Genomic DNA, 21670 nt, shown 5'->3' with positions numbered 1-21670 from the left:
AAAGGTCTGACCCGTCACACATCTGACCCGTCACACATTCACTCACTCCCTAAAGGTCTGACCCGTCACTCATCTGACCCGTCACACATTCGCTCACTCCCTAAAGGTCTGACCCGTCACTCATCTGACCCGTCACACATTCGCTCACTCCCTAAAGGTCTGACCCGTCGCACATCTGACCCGTCACACATTCGCTCACGCCCTAAAGGCGATATTGTTAATTCCTCGTGTTGTTCTAAAAGAAAAAATGCATTCCAATTTTGTGTATCGTTTTAACTTTCCATATCAATCAATTTTGTTGTTCTGATTTTCTCTATCATTCCACTTTCTGTGTCAGTCCCAGGTCTAAGGCCATGTTCACATTACAGGCAAATCCGATTTGCTGCTAAAGTCATTAATCATCATTTATCTTGATTGGTTTCCCAAATCTGATTTGGGAGTGTGTCCGCACTCTGTCGGATCTGTGTGTCCAGATGCAATGAGCCAATGAGGTAACATACAATGTTTCTGGCAGTGTTTGCATGTCTGCTCTCTGCTCTTCAAGTCCCCGCCCCCTGCAAAAGACACTCTCAAATCTGATTTGGGTGATCAGCGCGTCCACACTGAAGTCACATCGGTCGAAAGCAGATTGGAAACTACCTCCATAATGTGGTTTGGGACAAGTGACACAAATCAGACTTGGAGCGTCCAGACTCATAAAACCAATCTGGATAGAATCATTAATAGGTCATTAAAGTTCACAAATCAGATTTGGCCTCCTAGTCTGAACAGAGGTTTTCAAAGTGGGAGGGGGGCCTCCCCAGGGCCGGCTCCAAGCAGGTTCCGGGGAGGCTCAGTGAATGGACGTGAACAATATTACATTAGTTATTAAATTAGTTATCAAATAAATGAGAGATCTCACAGCCTAATAGCCTAAATGTGTGTGATTTGGTTAAAGAGTTTCGACTGTAACTATCTCTTTAACCCAATCACACAACACAACAAAACAACTGTGTCTCTAAACTTTAGAGATACAGTACTGTAGTTTTAAACTTTAGAGATACAGTACTGTAGTTTTAAACTTTAGAGATACAGTACTGTCGTTTTAAACTTTAGAGATACAGTACTGTAGTTTTAAACTTTAGAGATACAGTACTGTAGTTTTAAACTTTAGAGATACAGTACTGTAGTTTTAAACTTTAGAGATACAGTACTGTAGTTTTAAACTTTATTGATACAGTACTGTAGTTTTGGGAAATTTGACAGATTGATCCCACTTTCCCAGAGTCAGGAACTAATAAATGCCTTCAGACATGATGATTAATGACCTTTTGATGTATTTGGTGTAATATGTCAAACAGCAATATCAGGCTATCTGGGCTCAACTGTTGAGTGTCTATGAGATCAAATAACATAATCATGATCCCATAGGCATCCAGGAATTGGGCGAGGGGGGCTCCTTTTTCCAAGCTTTGTCTGGGGGGAGGCCCACAGTCTCAGACTTTGAAAACCCCTGATCTAGGAAGTGGTTGGAGGTCTTGAAGGCTGAAAGTGTTCCCGATTACACGTATGACACGAGTAAAAAATAAACTAAATAGCAAACAAAAACCTCTTAAGCTGTGTTCACACCGAGATATTTACTTTTCTCTCTGTTGCTCGATTCAACTCTTTGGAATCGCTCCGTCGCTTTTTTTTTTTTTTTTACCTTTATTTATACAGGGGGAGTCTCACTGAGAGCAATGCTCTCTTTTTCAGGAGTGCCCTGTTCACATTCACACACACATTCATACCTGGAAGCTGACCAGTACAACCACAGTCTGATCTGTTGGCCACTGATCAGCTCCACTGGAGCAGTTGGGGTTAAGGGCCTTGCTCAAGGGCACCTCAGTGGTGGTAATGAGGGAGGGGCAAGCACTGCCTCCTAATAAATTTTGTTGTAGGTCATGATTTACGGTCCGCATCAACAGGGCTGAATCATTGACAGTGGTGTTAGGTGGTACTTAGACCTGAATTAGCAGTATAGTATTAGTCATCCTAAAAAATAAAAAAATAAAAAAATAAAAAAAATCCTAATAAATTTTGTTGTAGGTCATGATTTACGGTCCGCATCAACAGGGCTGAATCATTGACAGTGGTGTTAGGTGGTACTTAGACCTGAATTAGCAGTATAGTATTAGTCATCCTAAAAAAATAAAAATAAAAATCCTAATAAATTTTGTTTTGACCTAATTTTATTGTTGTCTATAGAGTTAGTTCCACCTCTGCGCAGATTCCCCCGCTCTCTTCTCTCTCTCCCCCTCAGGTGTCCTTCACTGGCCTGACGTACACCCCCGCCGCTGCAGCCCTAGGTCCGGCCGTCATCGCCCTAGCCACCTGCCGCTACTCCTTCTACTGTCTGACACCCCGGGCTCTTCACCACCACCGACCCCTATCCTCATCATCCTGGTCACCTGCCTGCCTAAGGGAAGGGGGGGGCGCCCCCCCAGCCCCCCCCCCGCCGCCTCATCATCACCTCCAACTCCTATCCTCCCCTCCTCCTAATCATCACCTCCGACTCCTATCCTCCCCTCCCCTCCTCTTAATCCATGTCACCAGCGCGGACTCATGGATTCCTCAGATCATCCTCATGGAACTCCCAATCTTGTTACCCTTTTTGTCACCTAGTTAATTAACTAGTATTCTCTAAACCTACGAACACTTAAAGACTGCATTTTCTATTTCTTTTTGGACTCTACTTTTTAGATTTTCAACTCCCTTCCCTGATCTTAGGATAATTTATAAATTACATTTTTATATCCCTTCTGTTGGACTCTTTTTACATTTTCAATTTTCTGTTCTCTTGTACATTTTATTTCCATATTAAACCATTCACAGAGTTTCATTATCGGAAACTCTGTGCATGGTTTAGCCCGGCATCTCTCGGCCTGTCTCGGAGGGGAGTCCCCAGATGGGGGTCCGCTGCTGTGGCCTGGTGGGTGGGCCCGTCCCCCGCGTGGCCTGCTCTCACGCTCTCAGTCACTATGCTGGTGGCTGGGGGCTGGGGGGGCGGGTCGCGTGGGGGCTGGGTCCGCCTGGGCCGCAGCAATTGGCCCCTAGCACAACGACCTCACAAGGTTCCTCCTCAGCCAAGTCACTGGGGCAATCCATGCGGCGATCCATATGGTGGAAAGGTTTTCTTGCGTTCACTGGGGGTGAGGGGGTGCCGCTGTGCCCCGGCCTGGCCTTCCCTCCCACGCCATATGTGGGCGGGGGCCGGGTCAGGGGGCATCGGTGCTCTTCATCACTGGTCGAGGGCTGCCGGTTGGTTTAGAACAGCTTAGGTAGGCGATAGATTAGCTACAGCCTAAGGCTGACCTGTTAGTGTTCAGGCTAAAATCAGACTAGAGCAGGGTAGGATAGGCCAGATCAGGCTGTAGATTAGCTAGATACTATGTCCCAGTTAGCTCTGGTTAATGCTTAGAGTAGTCAGTTGTCTGATCTTCTCCCCCCCCCTCTCTTTCCCCCTTTCCCCGCTTCTTCCCTTCTTCCCCTTTCTTGTTCTCCTCTCTTTCCATGCTCTTTCCTCCCCCACATCCCACCGCCCCCCCCTCCCTTCTCCTGCTCTCTCCTCATTCTCCCCCCCTCTGCTCCTTCCTCTTCCTCCTCTTCTCCCCTATTTTCCTGAATCCCTGCCACTTCCTGCTCTCCCTTCTCTCACATTCCCCCTGCTCTCCTTCCCCTGCACCCTCCCACCCCTCCTTCTCTGCCTCTCTGTCCTCCCCCCTCTCTCACATTCCCCCTGCTCTCCTTCCCCTGCACCCTCCCACCTCTCCTTCTCTGTCCTCTCCTCCTCCACATTTCCCATTTTCCCCCCACCCTCGCCCTAATCCGGGCCCGTATCCTACTCCCTCCCTCCACCCTAGACCCTACCTCTACTCTCTGTCCTCCCCCCTCTCTCACATTCCCCCTGCTCTTCTTCCCCTGCTCTCCTTCCCCTGCACCTCTACTCTCTGTCCTCCCCCCTCTCTCACATTCCCCCTGCTCTCCTTCCCCTGCACCCTCCCACCTCTCCTTCTCTGTTCTTTCCTCCTCCACATTTCCCATTTTCTCCCCACCCTCGCCCTAATCCGGGCCCGTATCCTACTCCCTCCCTCCACCCTAGACCCTACCTCTACTCTACCTCCCCTGTACCCTCACATTCCCACTGCTCTCCTTCCCCTGCGCCCTCCCACCTCTCCTTCTCTGTTCTCTCCTCCTCTCTGCCCTCTCCTCCCTCTCACATTCCCCCTGCTCTCCCTCCCCTGCACCCTCTCCTTCTCTGTTCTCTCCTCCTCCACATTTCCCATTTCTCCCCACCCTCGCCCTAATCCGGGCCCGTATCCTACTCCCTCCCCTCCCTCAACCCTAGACCCTATCCCTACCCTGGCTCTCCCTCCCCTGCACCCTCATCTCTCCTCCCCTGTTCTCTCCTCCTCCACATTTCCTATTTTCTCCCCACCTCCCCCTCTCCTCCCTCCACCCTAGACCCTACCTCTACTCTACCTCCCCTGTACCCTTCCACCTCTCCTTCTCTGTTCTCTCCTCCTCTCTGTCCTCTCCCCTCTCTCACATTCCCACTGCTCTCCTTCCCCTGCGCCCTCCCACCTCCCCACATTTCCTATTTTCTCCCCACCTCCCCCCTCTCCTCCCTCCTCCCTCTCCCTCCCTCCTCCACTCTCCTGTTTTCTTCAAATGTTCAAATGTTATCTTTATTCTGTATATTCTTGTTATTGTGTGTTAGCTAGAATCAGCTAGACATACTTTCTGTGAAGCCCTCTGAGACATGCTTGTGAATTAGGGCTATATAAATAAACTTGACTTGACTTGACTTGCCTTTTCACTTTCCCCACCCAGAATTATCCTGCCGGTCCCGAGGATTGAACCGACGACCTTCCGGTCACAAGCTCGCTTCTCTAACCATTGGGCCACCACTCCCCATGTTTAAATCGCTCGTCAACAGGCACAATAATTGACGGACATCTGGGGGCTATAACGTTACGCAATGTCGTGATATTTGTCCACTACGAGCCACCGTAGTTGTTTACAAGCTAAGCCTATCAGCGTGCTCCCCTTGCGAGCTCTATACCGGTAGTACAGACTTCACTTCATGTCAGCTCTCAGCCTGTCAATCAGCTGTCAATGTGGTTTGTTGCCACACAATAAACCAGCGGTTTGTTCCAAGCCAGTGTGATCCTTGACTCACTCTCACACGGCAGCCAATCAGCGTTGAACAGCGACCGACTGATGCCAGCGTAATTTCACTCGAGTTGGGATATTTCATCTCGGGCGACAAGCTAATTTTCTCCCTATCGCTGTGTCTCTGTCGCTCGGACGCCCATCGATTTTTCTCCCAGGCGAATATACGCTCAATCGCTCGTTTGCATTGACTTTGTATGTAAACTCGATGCCAGCGAAAAACTTTAATAGGTCGGTGTGAACGCAGCTTTACAGCAACAAGAGAAAAAATATGGCAACTCAACATAAGTGTAACTGGTCCTCTCCCCTCTAAGGATAAGGATAAGATCAGATCAGATCAGATCAGATCAGATATAATCATATAATAATCATATGAATACAAGGGATACAGATTGAGCCACAACACCTCCGAGGTTCCAAAGTGTTTGCCCAGCAGGGGGCAGCAGAGCCACCAGGAGTCCAACAACACTGAAGCCCTGAACCCAGTAAGAGTATTGTTACTTTAGTGAAAATCAACTCAAGTAGGCTACAAGTCAAATTCTAGTCCAGGAACTCACTCAAGTATACGAGTAAAAAGAAGTAGCATTTTTAAAAGTACTCAAGTACATTTGGGTTACTTTAAAAATGTTTCACATTTTAATTATTTACCCAAATGTCACACATCCAGCACCCGTTAACAGTGTTACTGCTAAGCTGTCCATGTCTTTGTCTGTCTTGTCTTTCATACTGAACCGCTCGTTTAGATGCAGCCATGATCAGTTTGGTGCTGCCAGCATGATCTCATACGAATATCACAATCATCAGATACATAATTTAGCTATGGCTATATCAGCATATATCAGCATATCAGCATATATCAGCATATATGGCTATATCAGCAGTGTCAAATGAAACTAAGATTTCGGGAACTAATGGGGATCATTACAATTTGATCATCTACAAGAGTCCATAGTTCTATACTGAACCACACACACACTTGGCATGCGGAGAATGCACTCAACAGCTGTGTGTGTGTGTGTGTGTGTGTGTGTGTGTGTGTGTGACTCTGAGTGTGAGAGAGAGAGAGAGATGTACAAGAGGGAGAGAGCAAGAGAGAGAGAGAGAGAGAAAGAGAGAGATAGTTACTGGTTATTCAGTAGATAGCCAGCCCCCTCTAGTGGAATAAACTGTCTGCCTCACAAACCTGATAAAGCTTAACCAACAAGTGCCTATCACCTGTCTTCCTTGATATATATATATATATATATATATATATATATATATATATATATATATATATATATATATATATATATATATATATATATATATATATATACAGGAAAACAGTATCAAACCACTTGTAGGAAATATTGTACATAAAGCCCAAAACCCTTCATGACAAATTAATTTAGAAAAATTCCCTCCTGCAGAATACAGCTTGCACCCAACTCACATGTACTCATGATGTCTGACTGTGTTTTACAGTTCAGACAGAGACAGCTACTGTAGGCCTGATTTGACTGATGCCACTACTTGGCACCCCTATCCTGTTTGATAATAATAAAGTATATATATGTTTGTATGTATGTATGTATGTATGTATGTATGTATGTATGTATGTATGTATGTATGTATGTATGTATACAGTATGTATACAGTATATATATATATATATATAGGCTATATACATACAGTATATATGATCTTTGTACGATACGTCTTTTGTTTCTCTATTTACGGATGTGACCAGGGACGCGCAAAATAAAACAGGAAACCGGTGATCTCCCAGAAACCCAGAGTTGAGAAATCCCATATCCTGAACATAGGCCTACTTGATTTTGAGATTGAAAACTGTTTCAGTCTTATTTATGACACTATTTCCATCCCACCCTTCCCACCCCCCGTGGTGTTGATGTGTTTGTGCTAGTCTACAACGAGTTTGAATCTCATCAATAACTAACTTGTGACTGAGGATCTGTTTACAACTTGAGACAAAATCACTTTACTGGCCCGTAATCTTGTCTTGTCTAGGCCAGTTGTCAGAGTATTGCAGTCCATGTCAATCAGGGGTGTCAAACTAATTTTAGTTCACGGGCCACATACTGTACGACCCAATTTGGTCTCAAGTGGGCAAAGACAGACAGAGAAAATCAATGCATAATAACCTATAAATAACTACACCTCCAAATGTTCCACTGTCTGTCACAGACTACAGTGCATTACAATAGGACGAATCAGCGTGACGTCACTGCCACCCAAAAATGCGTAACCCCGCGGCAGTTAACTAGTATGAGTTGTGCCAAACAAACGTTAATATCTCAAAAAGTGCATCACATCGCTTATATTTTGACATTCTGAGTGAGAGCAGAATTAGCTCAAGAGTTTGATGTATAATATATGCACGTCGTGATAAAGTTGTGTGAACTGTCGCAGTTTTTAAATTGTAAACACGGTCAGCTGGCTAGAGTCAGACGCACAAACTCAGGCTCCATAGGGTTCCATTGGCGTTGCCACCCAGTGACGCGGTTTGTTTACCAAAATGCTGCTCGGCTGATCCCTCGTATAGACGGCAAAGGGCCTATACTGTAAAATTTACAGTGTAAATAATTTGTCATTCAGTGATGAATAGCCTACAGAAACCATGAATAGACTACTTAATATTTATATTGCTCATAGCCTTCACATTGGATTGGAGGACTTAGTGCAATTTTCATACTTTGCACAGTCATCCTGTCGGCCGGACTGGACCCTCTGGCGGGCCGGTTTTGGCCCCCGGGCTATATGTTTGACACCCCTGATGTAAATGGTGTTTGTTGACTACCTTATCAACCCACACATGTATCATGGTCTGTTTGTGAAGGACGATTTGGACTTACTACAGTGTGCCATACGCCACGGCCATGACTCCTCCTCTAGTGGAGGACAATGCTCTGTAGTCACATGTAGCCTCAATAGGCTAAATGAGAGAGCAGTGGCCGCTGGTTCACAACAAGTCTCTGTGTGTGAAGACAGCTGACAGATTCACAGCTCATCTCTTTTTGCCTCTTAAACTCTTTCTATGTGCATCTTTACTTTCAGTTCAAATCAAACTATTTTGATTCATCAACCTGCAACTTTTTGTGGTGAAAGATCTTCAGGGTTTTCTCACAGTTTCCCCGCATTCTTCTTCTTCTTATTTTTTTATTCAACAATTTCCACGTACAAACATCATGGCTTTTCCTATGCGAGGGATCAGCCGAGCAGCATTTTGGTAAACAAACCGCGTTTCCGGGTGAAAACGGCAATGGGACCCTATGGAGGCAGTCTTGAGTGCTCACTCTAGCCCCCAACTGTGCGATGCACATTTTAAAACTTGCAACAGTTCACACAACTTTAACACGACATGCATATATTATACATCAAACTCTTGAGCTACTTCTGCTCTCACTCAGAATGTCAAAATATAAGCAATGTCATGTAGCCTATAGTTTGTTTGGCACAACTCATACTAGTTAACTGCTGTGGGCTTCCGCATTTCTGGGGGATTTGTTGTTGTTGTGATGTCACGCTGATTCGTCCTATACGATCCAGGTGCATACAAAAGATAGAAAAAATACAAATCAAAAGATAAGAGATTTAAATAATAATGGTCTAAATATAACAATAACTTGAAGGGCTTTTTTTGGTAGGCTATATCATATTATAGCCTATAGCCTACTAAACATTTCATTCAATTCATTCATCTTTCATGACTTTCATAATAGCCTAAGGGTTCAAGAAAGAAACTCATAGGCTACTAACATTCTTACTTTTGGAAATTGTATAGGCTACACACATCAAAGTAGCCTATGCTAATGACATCACTGGTGCCATTAACTCTAGTCTCAATAACTGTCAAACTAAATGAATGTCTGCAAAACTGTGTACAGTTTTCGGTCATGTATGAGATCAATTAGATCATGTGCAAAATAAATAGAGCAAAAGTCACGCCCACTTCTGGTTTAGACATACGCACCAAGAGATTTCAGCAGCCATTTATTTTACCATTTCGTAAAATTCGTATAAAATTAATATCATTTTACTTGGTCAAACAAAGTGATTCAGCTATAGCCTATTTAGAATTGGGAGAGACCATAGAACATTTCACTCAGACCAAAACGCAAAACAAACAAACAAACAAATAGTTTACAAAATAAGCCCCCCCCCTCGTAATTTTTTTAATCCAAGTGAAATTTTAGTCTCTTTTGATTCCAAATATAGCCGCATCGATTGCTTTGACTAAGTAAAACTCTTTTTATAAGCATTTTACGAAATGTCTATTGCAAAATAATTGCGGATGAAATCTCTTGGTGCGCATGCTGAAGCAGGAAGCGACGTCGACTTTGGCTCTCCGTTTCTACGGACAAGCCCGAGCCCCGAGCGCGGCCGAACCCCAGCCCAGGCAGGTGAGTTGCGTCATCAGTGCGTGAGTCAGCAGCAGGTCAGGGCGGGCCGCATGTGCGGAAGCGCTCGCACCATATTTGGGTTTTGTGGGCGGGACCCCGCCAGCCCAGCGGCTCTCTCTCTCTCACACACACACACACACACACACACACACACACACAGACCGAAACCTGCTGGAGAGGAGAGAGAGAGAGAGAGAGAAGTTTGGAGGAAGAGACGACAGGAGAGATCGGAGTGGAGGGAGTTAAACTCTGTTGACACCCGGTAAGTTTCACTTTATTGTGTTGGACGCGCGGAAGACAAGGTGTTTTGCTGAGGTTTGAACGTGTTTAAAAGCAGGAGGACAGCAGAAACACACCGTGTGTGACAGTGCGCTGCCGTCCAGGTGTGCTCTCGCTCTCTGTTCGTCACCGTTTCACCGGAACTCTTTTCTGTTGGGATTGGGAACGACCGGAAGTCAGTCACGCTCGGGCCAATTTGGACTGTTTATGTTGTCAAGTTGAGCGAAAGTGCAGTAGGCTATGTTGTCGTCATCCCCGTGTCAAATGAACGAAAACGCGTACCTATGTCACGTAATTCTGTTAATTATTCCAGACTTTGGCTACTATAACCCTACAGTTTACAAACTGTTTACTAAGTTAGGCTACTACTGATTGTGCAATGTCCTTACATTTACCTTTAGTGTCTCTCTCTTTCCCTCCCTCGACCTCTCCCCCTCTCTCTGTCTCTCCCTCTCTCTCTCTCTTCCTCCCTCCCCCTCTCAGTAGCTGTGTTTCCATTACAGTTTTTCGCAAAAGAATTGCGATATTTCTACAACTTCGACAATGTACAATTGCGACTTGTAGGCGTTTCCATTGAAGTTGCGTTTGAGTGATTCCCCGTTGCAGCAGCTGCCACAGTGATTACGCACGGGGATCTGCCCCATATCCCGTCCCCTGCATGCTCAAATCCAACCAATGGTCAATGCAAATCCCAACATGAAGTTACAATGCATATAAACGAGCCTGATTATCAATTCAAAAGAAAATGAGTCGCAAAATGTTGCTGGCTGCGTGAATGCAGTCAGCGCGACAGGCAGAGGAAAAAAGGTAGCCTAATAGCCTACAACTGGTCCGATTTAGAGATGGAGGGGGGAAAAGGCTGATTTGGTTCTATAATTGCACCTGAAACGTGTGCAATGTATTAGCCTACTCACAGTCACTGTATTCACTTCAGACAGCACCACCGCACCAGTGTGTGCTTTTCATCCTCTCATCTCGCCGCTGTGCCAAATGCGCGCACACAGGCAGCCTGCTGTCACCATGGACCGATTTCTGCCATTAAACATTATCTAATTTGCCCGGCTACGCTTTTGCATAACACTCGTCTTTCTGCTAGGTAGCGTTGCTTCAAAGTTTTCCACTTGCTGCGGAGGTTTTGACACGGCTATCGAACCTTACTTACCAAACTTATTTTCCGCTCCTTTTCCAAGGGATAATATGGGTCACATGACGTGCAAATGCGAAAAATGTGTTTCCATTACACTTTTGCGATAAACTTCTATATCGACACGTCTGAAAAACCACCTCATGAGAGCGAAAAAACTTTTTGCGATATTTGGGAGGTTTTTCGAAATTCACGTGTTTCCATTACCCAATTTCTATTGCGATATTTAGATTTTGCGCATTTCTGAGGGTAATGGAAACACAACTTCTGTCTCTCCCTCTCTCTCTCTCTCTTCCTCCCCCTCTCTCTGTCTCTCCCTCTCTCTCTTCCTCCCTCTCCCCCTCTTTTTCTCTCCCTCTCTCTCTTCCTCTCTCTGTCTCTCCCCCTCTCTCTCCATCTCTCTCTGTCTCTCCCCCTCTCTCTCCATCTCTCTCTGTCTCTCTCTCTCCCCCTCCCTCTCTGTCTCTCCCTCTCTCTTTCCCTCTCTGTCTCTCTCCCCCCTCCCTCTCCCCTTCACTCTCTCTCTGTCTCTCTCTGTCTCTCCCTCTCTTTCCCTCTCTCCCTCTCTCTCTCTCTCTCTCCCTCGCTCGTGTTGAATCAGCTCTAAATGGAGGAAATTGGATTCCCGTGGTCTGAATTTGTCTTTCCATATTTCCCCATTCAGTGAAGTGAGTTTAGCCTGGGGTTGTAAACAGGAAGTGATGTCACCAACAAGTTAGCTAAGTGATGAGATTAACCCCGCAGAGAAAGAAAGAAACTAGTTTCAGTGTCATTGAGGCCTGGATGGGTGTGGATGTGTTCCCTCTGGCTCTGCCACTCGCTCACACAGAGATCCCCCAATATTACTGTTACAAATGAGTCAGCGTTGCCTTTTTACCAGGGATGCACCGATATGAAAATTGTGGCAGATAGATACCGATAACTGATATTTACATTGCTGTTACGACCGATAACCCATATTTACCCATGTCGATATGATCTGTATAAAAACACATTTCTATGATAAGAACATTTTTGTACATAGTGAAAAACACATGTGTAAACAATGTGAATTAGAAAAAGTTATGCATTTCTTTATTTCCAAAACATTTGGAAAAGCCCATAAATCGTAGATTTACTGCATTGTTTCCTCTCAATGTGAACATTTTTTAAACCGGTATCAACACCGTAACATCGGACCGATGCCGATATGTTAAAAAATGACTAACATCGGCCGATATATCGTGCATTCCTACTTTTTACACAGAATATCGTTTTACACGGCGCGAGGAGGAGGCGTTCCGGCATGCCGCTCTTCTGTCGTTGCCATGGAGATGTGAACAGCTGTACCTGCTGCTGAGGGAAATACAATTATTGTGGATGATCAGAGGGAATCTCCTCACCTACGAGTCACAGAGGGATTTATCAGCTGCTGCGGGAGTATTGGGAGAAAAACAGCGATAGAGAGACGATTCAGTGTGTAATTGCGCAGCTCTTTATATGTGCACCATACAAATATCAGCACATTCATAATATTGCCCGTTATTAAGCAGTCAGTTGATTTGCCACTTAACGAGGAGTCTATTTAACGAGCAGCTTTCAATATTAATCCAAAAAGGTTCATAGTGTCTATACTTTACTTAGATTGATAGGTTTTCTTTTATATCAGACACAGGTTTGTGTTCCTACCTGACATGTTTCGACGGTAATACTTCCGTCTTCTTCAGAGGTGTCACTAGATGGTGTGTGACGTGTCTTTAACAGCTGATGTTGTTTACAGAGGCACACCATCTAGTGACACCTCTGAAGAAGACGGAAGTATTACCGTCGAAACATGTCAGGTAGGAACACAAACCTGTGTCTGATATAAAAGAAAACCTAGCTTTCAATATTCATCTGACGGACTTTATGGATCACAGCATCATGTAGGCTCCAGGTAACACAAGGCTAATAATAATATCCTTACCTTTGGCTCCAGTTTATTCCCATGTTCTGAAGTAGCCTAACTAAAGTCCGTTCTGAAAGCAAGTTGGACGCCCGCGTGTCAAACAGCTGCAGTCTGCTTTTAAGTAACGTGGTCGTCAATATAGACCACTTGGTTTCTACTTTTAAAAGTTTGACTGTCTGGTTATGTCTCATCTCTCGCTCATCTCTGCTTGTCACAGGCACGGTGGGTGAGGAGAGGCTGCATCATCGGAGAAAATTGTCAAGGTAACAGTTGTCTTCTTGTCTTCCTATTCACCTTATTCACCACGCCCACTTTTTCTGTCTTCCGCGTTCGACGCAACGTATTTGTTCTTCCGGTTCAGCGCTAGTTGGCGGCCATTTTCAAAATAAAACGTCAGTATATGAATGAAGTTTGGCAACATTCAGAATTAAGCTACACTGCGGCCAACTTCAGTTACATGTTCAGAACGTTACTGCTGCGAGGAGCCGATGGCTGTACCTGGTCGGCATTTAACGTTCGTTACAAAAGCACGTCGACAGTGTTTTCTCACTGCCAGTAGCCTGACTACAGTAGGGTTTGACAGATAGCTAGTCCGACCGGTGTCGGCACAGTCAGCGCTCCCGGTCCTCGCTGTTCGTTAAAGATTTCCAATAGGCGTTATTCTGATAAACTGGTCACATATATGTTACGTTCTCACCGCCAAATATTAAAACTTTAAAACAGTTTGGGTTTTTTTAGCTTGAAAACAGCTTTTTGGCAAGTCTAAATGACTGCGGTAGGCGTACTGACGTCATGCAGAAGCGTCCTTGTATGGGCAAAGAATAAGGTGAATAGAGAGTCCTGCTTATGGATTTAGGAGGCTATAAATGTACAGGAATACTCTGTTTCCATAAGGGAACGCATTCAAAGCAACAGGCAAGTGAGAGACCACCATCAGCCTTTTCCCCCATCTTTGATCACTGCTGTAGGCTGTTGAATGATATCATCTTTGATCACTGCTGTAGGCTGTTGAATGATATCATCTTTGATCACTGCTGTAGGCTGTTGAATGATACATCTTTGATCACTGCTGTAGGCTGTTGAATGATACATCTTTGATCACTTCTGTAGGCTGTTGAATGATATCATCTTTGATCACTTCTGTAGGCTGTTGAATGATATCATCTTTGATCACTTCTGTAGGCTGTTGAATGATATCATCTTTGATCACTGCTGTAGGCTGTTGAATGATACATCTTTGATCACTGCTGTAGGCTGTTGAATGATATCATCTTTGATCACTGCTGTAGGCTGTTGAATGATACATCTTTGATCACTGCTGTAGGCTGTTGAATGATACATCTTTGATCACTGCTGTAGGCTGTTGTTGAATGATATCTGCTTTTTGCTGAACTTCTTTATGGTCGTAAACGTTAATCTCAGAGCTGCTTTCCCCTCATTCCTCCTGGATGAGATGCTCCGCGGCCCGCCGGCTCACCCCTTTTAGACAGACGTTGATTCGGCGCTGATACGACCTATAGTTGCGGAACGAAAGGCGTAACAAAATGACGAAAGGCGTAACAAAATGACGAAATGACGAAAGGCGTAACAAAATGACGAAAGGCGTAACAAAATGACGAAAGGCGTAACAAAATGACGAAAGGCGCAACAAAATGACGAAAGGCGTAACAAAATGACGAAAGGCGTAACAAAATGACGCGCCATTCCGTCCTTTGCGACTTTGACACAGGAGGCGGCTTTCATGGAGGCGACTTTCATGGGCTGTGTAAAAGGGGCTACGGCGTTTTCTCTCTGTGATGTGAGGTACCAAGGGGAGAAAACACATCCTTACCGGTTTCCGACGTTGTATCGTAAATCTGAGGCTATTATATTCCTCTTACGGATTCCTCTTACAGATAGCTTTTCTGGGGGTGTTGAAATGATATTCCTGCGTGAAACACTCATTTAAAAGCAGTCTTTCCACAGCCTGTGCCGAATTTAGGAGGAGAAGCGTCGCAGTGCCGACAGGAACCTTGGGAGTTTGAGTATTTTGTATATTTGACATCTTTTGCTTCCCAGGTGCGCTGGATTTGTGCCGTCGTATCCGGTGTGACTGCAATGTTGTTTTCTGGCCGCGTGCCACCGGTGCACCATGATGATAATATCAAACACACTCTGCTGTAAATTCGCCACAGGCTGTCGAAAGACTGGATTTAAACGGTTGTTACACAGCGGAATATCATTTTAACACCCCCGGACATACTACTGGGACCAGTGGCACCAAGTGCTCTTAACTATGCCTGGTCGTAACTCCTACGTCGGTCTTAGTTAAGACCAGTCTTTAGAGTGGAATTACGCCTGTTGCACCAACAGGGGTTACATCTGGTCTTAACTACGCTGGTCGTAGCAATGCGCGTTCATGTGAATTGCCGGGGAATGCCCCCTGATTGGGCCAAAAATGTGCCTCGCACCGTCACCCACTACTGTATGTGCGTCACTACACCCTCCCTCCTCCCACCCCCGTCCTCCTGTGGAAGCCCCGGGGGAAAATGGCAGCGGCGATTAGTGTCAGGCAGTCTGAATGAAATTGAATGTAACGTTCCCAATTCTATGTATTAAATTCTAAAAAACTAACGTCAACATTTGGGAAGGCTAAGCCACACAACTAGTTTGTTATAATCTAACATCATGCTTCGATGGCGACGTTACGACTCGATTTGCGACGTAAGGACTCAATTACAGCAGAGGTCTCCGCTGATAGACACGGAGATCTCTGTTACAGGCAGGCACCCTTACCCTTAGACCCTTACGCCTCCTCCTGACCAGGCGTAAGAGTTACGCCTGGTCGTAGTGAAAAGAAGGCTTAAGCCCTCTTGGTGCAACCGGCGTAGCTGTTAGGTCGTAAAGTTACGAGCGGCGTAGCTTAAGACCAGTCATAAGACCACTTGGTGCAACTGGCCCCTGGTCTGTAAGAGAAATATAATATCTTCAAATCTGCGATAAGATGTCAGAAAAAGGTAAGAAAGCGTTTTCTGCGGGTCACGATGGCGCAGTGGTAACGCTGTCGCCTCACAGCTAGAAGGTCCTGGGTTCGATTCCCACCTGGGACGCTGTGAGCGCTGAAGGAGTGAGTGCCCATCCGCATTTCCTAGAGTGCACACCGCCCGGGTGGGGTCGTCAAAAGGGCCTTTCTGCGTGGAGTTTGCATGTTCTCCCCCCGTGCCCCCTGGGGGTTTCCTTCATATAGGAACCCCCTTCACCAAAACATGCAATATCCTGGTCGCTGAAGTGGTCTGTTCGGAGGGAGGGGAACTGGAAAAGCGTGAACCTCCCACGTGCTATGTCCTACCGGTGAAGCTTCCCCTGTCAGGTGAAAAGAAGCGGCTGGCTAACTGCCCATGTCTCGGAGGAAGCATGGAGCCAGTTTCGGCTCTCCCCAGATCGGCAGAGGTTGGAGCAGCAACCAGGATAAATAAATTAAATTAGCACTAATGGAGGATAAAAATGGGAAAATGAAAAAAATAAAGCGTTGGTAGGTACCTGACAGCCACGCTGTGTGAGCGAGTCCCAGAGGAAGCTCTACTCTGTTTGTTCAGTTGTATCCTGCTGAAGAAGTGGTCCGCTCTATCTGTCACTTTACAAGATGACATGATCTACCGTAAATTCCGGACTATAAGCCGCGGCTTTTTTCCCGTTTTTTGGCCTTTTTTGGCCCCTGCGGCTTATATAACGGTGCGGCTTATCTATGGATTTTTTCCAAAAAAAAAAAAAAAAATCTCTCTTTTTTAGCACTCTTTCTAACTATAAATCCACTTCTGTTTTAATTTCCTCTCTTGCCCTCTTTTAACAACATAACATAACATAACATAACACAACACAGGTAAGCAGAAAGAAAAAGACGAAGCAATCACCGCCATGAATGAGGAAATGACTCACCTGCTGGAGGCTGGAGATACACGGCTTGGGCTAAACTTTTACTCCGTGAAACACTATCGATTAAGTCCGACATCGCTCAGAGGTTTGAGCAGCTTGAAAACAAGTTTGAAAACGTGCAGAAGTCCATCCACTCAATCACTAAAGAAAATAAGACAACCGTGAACAGAGTTTCTAATGCGGAAAAGCGCATCAGCGCACTGGAGGACAAAAACAACACAGTGAGTCCGAAAGTGGATAAAATGCAAAACCAAATCGAACCCCTGCACACGCAGGTTGATGACTTAATCAGCAGGAGTAAAATAAATAACATTCGCCTGATCAATGTAAAAGAGGGAGCTGAGATTGGTGACATGGACGCTTTCGTGGCAAAATCCTGTGTTACATCCTGGACCTGAAGGAAGGCGAGAAACCACCAGAGGTGGACAGGGCACACCGGGCGCCTCGGCCACGTCCAGACCCCGGCCTGCCACCGAGGGCCATCTTCATCTGCCTACTCCGCTGGCCCGACCGTCAACTCATCCTCCAGGCTGCGGGGAAGAAGCCCCTCACCTGGGAGGGTACGCGTTTTTTCGTCCGGCAGGACCTCTCCGCGTTGGTGCAACAGAAACGCGCAACATACAACAGCATCATCGAAAGGTTAAAGTCAATGGATATCGCTTTGGCGTACTGTACCCAGCGAGACTCGTCATAACCATTGATGGACAGCAGCGGAACAAGAGCTCAAAGTGAAACTGCCGAATATCTTTTGAGTTGGACTGGTCAATAGTACTGTGAGTAACTAAAATAAAAAAATAAAAAACGGAATTCTCTCTTCTTTAGCACTCTTTCTAACTATAAATCCACTTCTGTTTTAATTTCCTCTCTTGCCCTCTTTTCACCACACCGCGGACACTGTGTGCACTGTAAAAAAAAACAAAAAATACCATTAAAACACCCGCGGCTTATAGTCCGGTGCGGCTTATATAAGAAAAAAATAGTCAACTTTGAAGGTGCGGCTTATACACCGGTGCGCCTTATAGTCCGGAATTTACGGTAGGCCTTTATCCTGGGTGAAGTAAGAGAATTGGGGGGCGTTAAACATAAAACAAATGTGAAAACATGAATGAAAACTAGGGATGCACCGATTTTGGCCGATACGATAACCGATATTAACATTGTTGTCATGGCCGAGAACCAATATTTACCGATGTCCATATGATCTGTATAAAAACACATTTCTATGATAATAACATTTTATACATAGTGAAAAACACATGGAAACTATATGAATTTGAAAAAGTAATGCATTTCTTTATTTCCAAAACATTTGGAAAAGCCCATAAATATAAATAAAGATTACATAAAAAATAAAATAAAAAATAAAGATTTATCACAGTTTTTCCTCTCAATGGGAAAATTTTGGCTGATACGCTAACCGTTATTAACATTGCAACATCGGACCGATGCCGATATGTTAAAAAATGACTAACATCAGCCGATACCTATATGATTGCCGATATATCGTGCATCCCTAATGAAAACAGAGTACATTAATTATATCATTTTTGCAGGATGTGCAAAATAACTATACATATACATGTAGTATATATATACATGTAGTATATATATACATGTAGTATATATATATACACACAGGGCCTGAAATTAACACCCGCCAAGCGCCAATGGCAACTAGATTTGAAGTTTGGCGTGTGACACTCAGGGGTCTACCCGCCACGTGGCGGCTCCCAAAATTAGTCGTCATGTCAAATTAAAACTAGGGCTGGCACGGATCACGGATAATCCGTGACCCGTACGGATCAGCCCCCACGGTTCGGAACGTCGTTCGGAACGTCAATGGTCCGCGGACCCCCCCCCCCCCCCTTTCGTTTCATTTAACGTTTAACGTTAGTGTATGAGAACGCCTGCCACGCAGCCAGACACAGACAGGCATCATGGCAAGCACAAGTGAGCTTCCTCATCCCTTGTCGTCGCTGTAAAGTCTATCTGAAGGCTGTGGCTAGTGGCTACTAAAGACAACAAACTTATTTCAACACCTCTGAAAAAGCACAGGAATGCGAGCAGCGTGTTGCGGGCTGCACAAGATAACACACACACACACACACGCGCGCACACGTTTCACGAACACATTATCACCGGACGGTGAAATGTTGCCTTGGACACATAACAACAAAACAACACGTGGGGCCACCGAGTAGCTTAACGTAGCATCAACGTTATGTTTCCAGACTCACCCGGTCTGGTCTGTACCCGTGTCATGTGACTACGTTAGCAAGCAACAGCCAGGAAGTTAGGCGCAGTGCCACCTAAAACAGGAAGTTGGGTTGTTCTGCCTTCAGAGTAAAAGCATAAATTGTGTCATGAGAAAAAAATATTTTTTGAGCTGTGCAGGGCAACAAATGGTTAGAGAAGTATAATAGTATTAAAAAATCAAATCGAAAATCTAATTTTGAGAGAAAAAATCTGGTATAGCCTATATATATATTTTTTGCTGATCCGAAAAATCCGTGATCCGTGGCTCAAAATCCGTCACGCGATCCGATCCGTGGGTTTTCTGATCCGTGCCAGCCCTAATTAAAACTATGTTTTGGTGTGCAGCCGGCTAACATGGGTGCTTCGTGAGGCCCTCTAGATTTCTGGCTGGGCGGGGTCCTTCGGGCTAACACTGTTTTTAACACGGGGATCAACGCACACCGGCACGCGCCGTGAGCACAAACAAACGCACCCAGCAGCCAGGCAGCACACAGACGTGAGCTGCGGACGTGAAAGAGGTCGTCTTATAAACGTGCCTCCCCTCCCTTCCGTGAGAGAGGAGTCTGTTCAGCGAGACTAGGTGGCAACGAACACGGTGAAAAATATCGATCAGTGTTTCCCAAAGCCCAAGATGAATGTCTTGTTTTGTCCACAACAACCCAAGATATTCAGTTGAGTTTCATAGACGAGTAAAGAAACCAGACAATATTCCCATTTAACAAGCTGCAATCAGATAATTGGCTTAAAACCCCCCCGATTTAACCGATTATCAAAATAGTTGGCAATAAATTGATGAATCGTTTCAGCTCTACACGAGAATGAATGAAATAACAGTAGATTATAAAAAAATATTGAGCAACAAACACAAGAGAAGATAATTGTTCCCTTATAAGAGAGGATTTCATCACTCTGCATAACGGCAGCATGACTCCTCACTTCTCTGAGCTTCTTACACAAGAGCCACTACTTCTGCTTTATGAACCAACCACGCCTAAACCTGATGTCGAGCGGGTGGACCCCCCTCAGCGGGACTGTAAACATCAGTTCTATAGGAAAGGGGGAACGTCAGGTCTTCCACAGTGAAGTCTGTTACTGGCTGTGTTTTCCCTTTTGCTCCGCGGCCCGCGCCGCCATTCCATGCTCCTACCCCCACTCTGTTCCCCGAGCGGAAGTGTCCCCCCCCCCCCCCCCCAGACAGACTGTAACAGTCACTAATGGTGAAACATGCAGATCCATTTTCCCTCCAAAGTCCAAGATGACGTCCTTAACTTCTTTTGTCCTGACCAACAGTCCACAACCCAAAGACAATCAGTTTACTGTCATATGTCACATGTTTACTAAAGAAAAGCAGAAAATATTCACATTTATCAAGCTGGAACCAGATCATTTTAATATTCTTTTCTTAAAAATGTATCTAAATGATTAATGCGAATATAAAAAATAAGTTGTCCATTCATTTTCTGTCAATTGATTAATTGATTAATTGACTAATGGTTGCACCTCTGAATGAAAGCCTTCACATGGTGAGATTTAACACCGACTTTCACTGGCTGAGACACACATCTTTTCAGTGTGGGTTGTTTTAGTTGTGCTGGTCAGTCACATGGTGCGCGCGCACACACACACACACACACACACACACACACACACACACACACACACACATGTACGCACACAGGCACTTTTGTGTGAAATAGTAGCAGAGAGGCAGCAGAGAGTGTAGGTATTTAGCACCGAGAGAGAGATAGAGAGGGAGAGAGAAAAACTCATATTGACAGTGATGATGTCAGACTGAAACTGTGTGTGTGTGTGTGTGTGTGTGTGTGTGTGTGTGTGTGTGTGTGTTAGGGCTGTGAATCTTCACTGGCCTCACGATTCGATTCGATTACGATTCAGAGGGCTACGATTCGATTCGATTACGATTGTCGATGCATCTCGATGCATCTTAAATCGATGCATCACTTTTTTTCCGCAATACATGATTTATTTTTTCTCACTTTCTTTTTTCTCACTGTGTGGCTACTTTTAACACATTGAGTGCCAAGGACGTCTGTGGACGTCCTAAAAAAAAGTAACGAGAAGTGCCAAGGACGTCTGTGGACGTCCCAATATCATAATTCATATTATTCCATAATTCTACTGTTTAAGGTCGTACCCAGCCAGTGAGCATGAATCACTTCAAGGGATCACACGGCGCCACCTTAAAAATCTACACGGCAGCTGCGCCACTCTAAAACCTTGGCGCTCAGATCCTTTACTTTGTGCAGGAGAAAGCCGTGATCAAAGAGAACCCGATGCATGCTGCAGCCAGAGCCATATAGATTGCTCTGTCTGCAGCTGACAGTTGGCTGCGATCCGCGCCCACAACTGAGCTCCTCTGCCTCTGTCTATCTGTCTGCATATAGTTTCTCCACACGATTACTCGCCAGAAAGGCAGCACCCGACCCCGAACGGCCAAACCTTTTCCTGCAGTCCCGTTTGGCATTTCCTTGTCGCGCTGGGATCCGCCCGGGAGCCGCCGTCAGCCGCCCGGGCAAAAACAGAGGCTGCGAA

The 21670-nt window shown here is 45.3% G+C and overlaps 1 long non-coding RNA gene across 1 annotated transcript in view; it reads left to right on the top strand.

The window, feature by feature from the left end:
- Positions 1-9784: 9784 nt before the first annotated feature.
- The window catches only part of LOC310780052, a 17682-nt gene continuing 5796 nt past the window's right edge, over positions 9785-21670 (top strand). The window contains exons 1-2 of the long non-coding RNA XR_014552900.1: positions 9785-9861; positions 13167-13212. This is a non-coding gene — a long non-coding RNA (uncharacterized lncRNA). The remainder of the gene's footprint in view (positions 9862-13166; positions 13213-21670) is intronic.

The sequence above is a fragment of the Poromitra crassiceps genome, assembly GCF_964638095.1.
Source record: "Poromitra crassiceps genome assembly, chromosome: 7".
Lineage (NCBI taxonomy): Eukaryota > Metazoa > Chordata > Actinopteri > Beryciformes > Melamphaidae > Poromitra > Poromitra crassiceps.
This window is presented reverse-complemented; position numbering and strand designations above follow the sequence as displayed.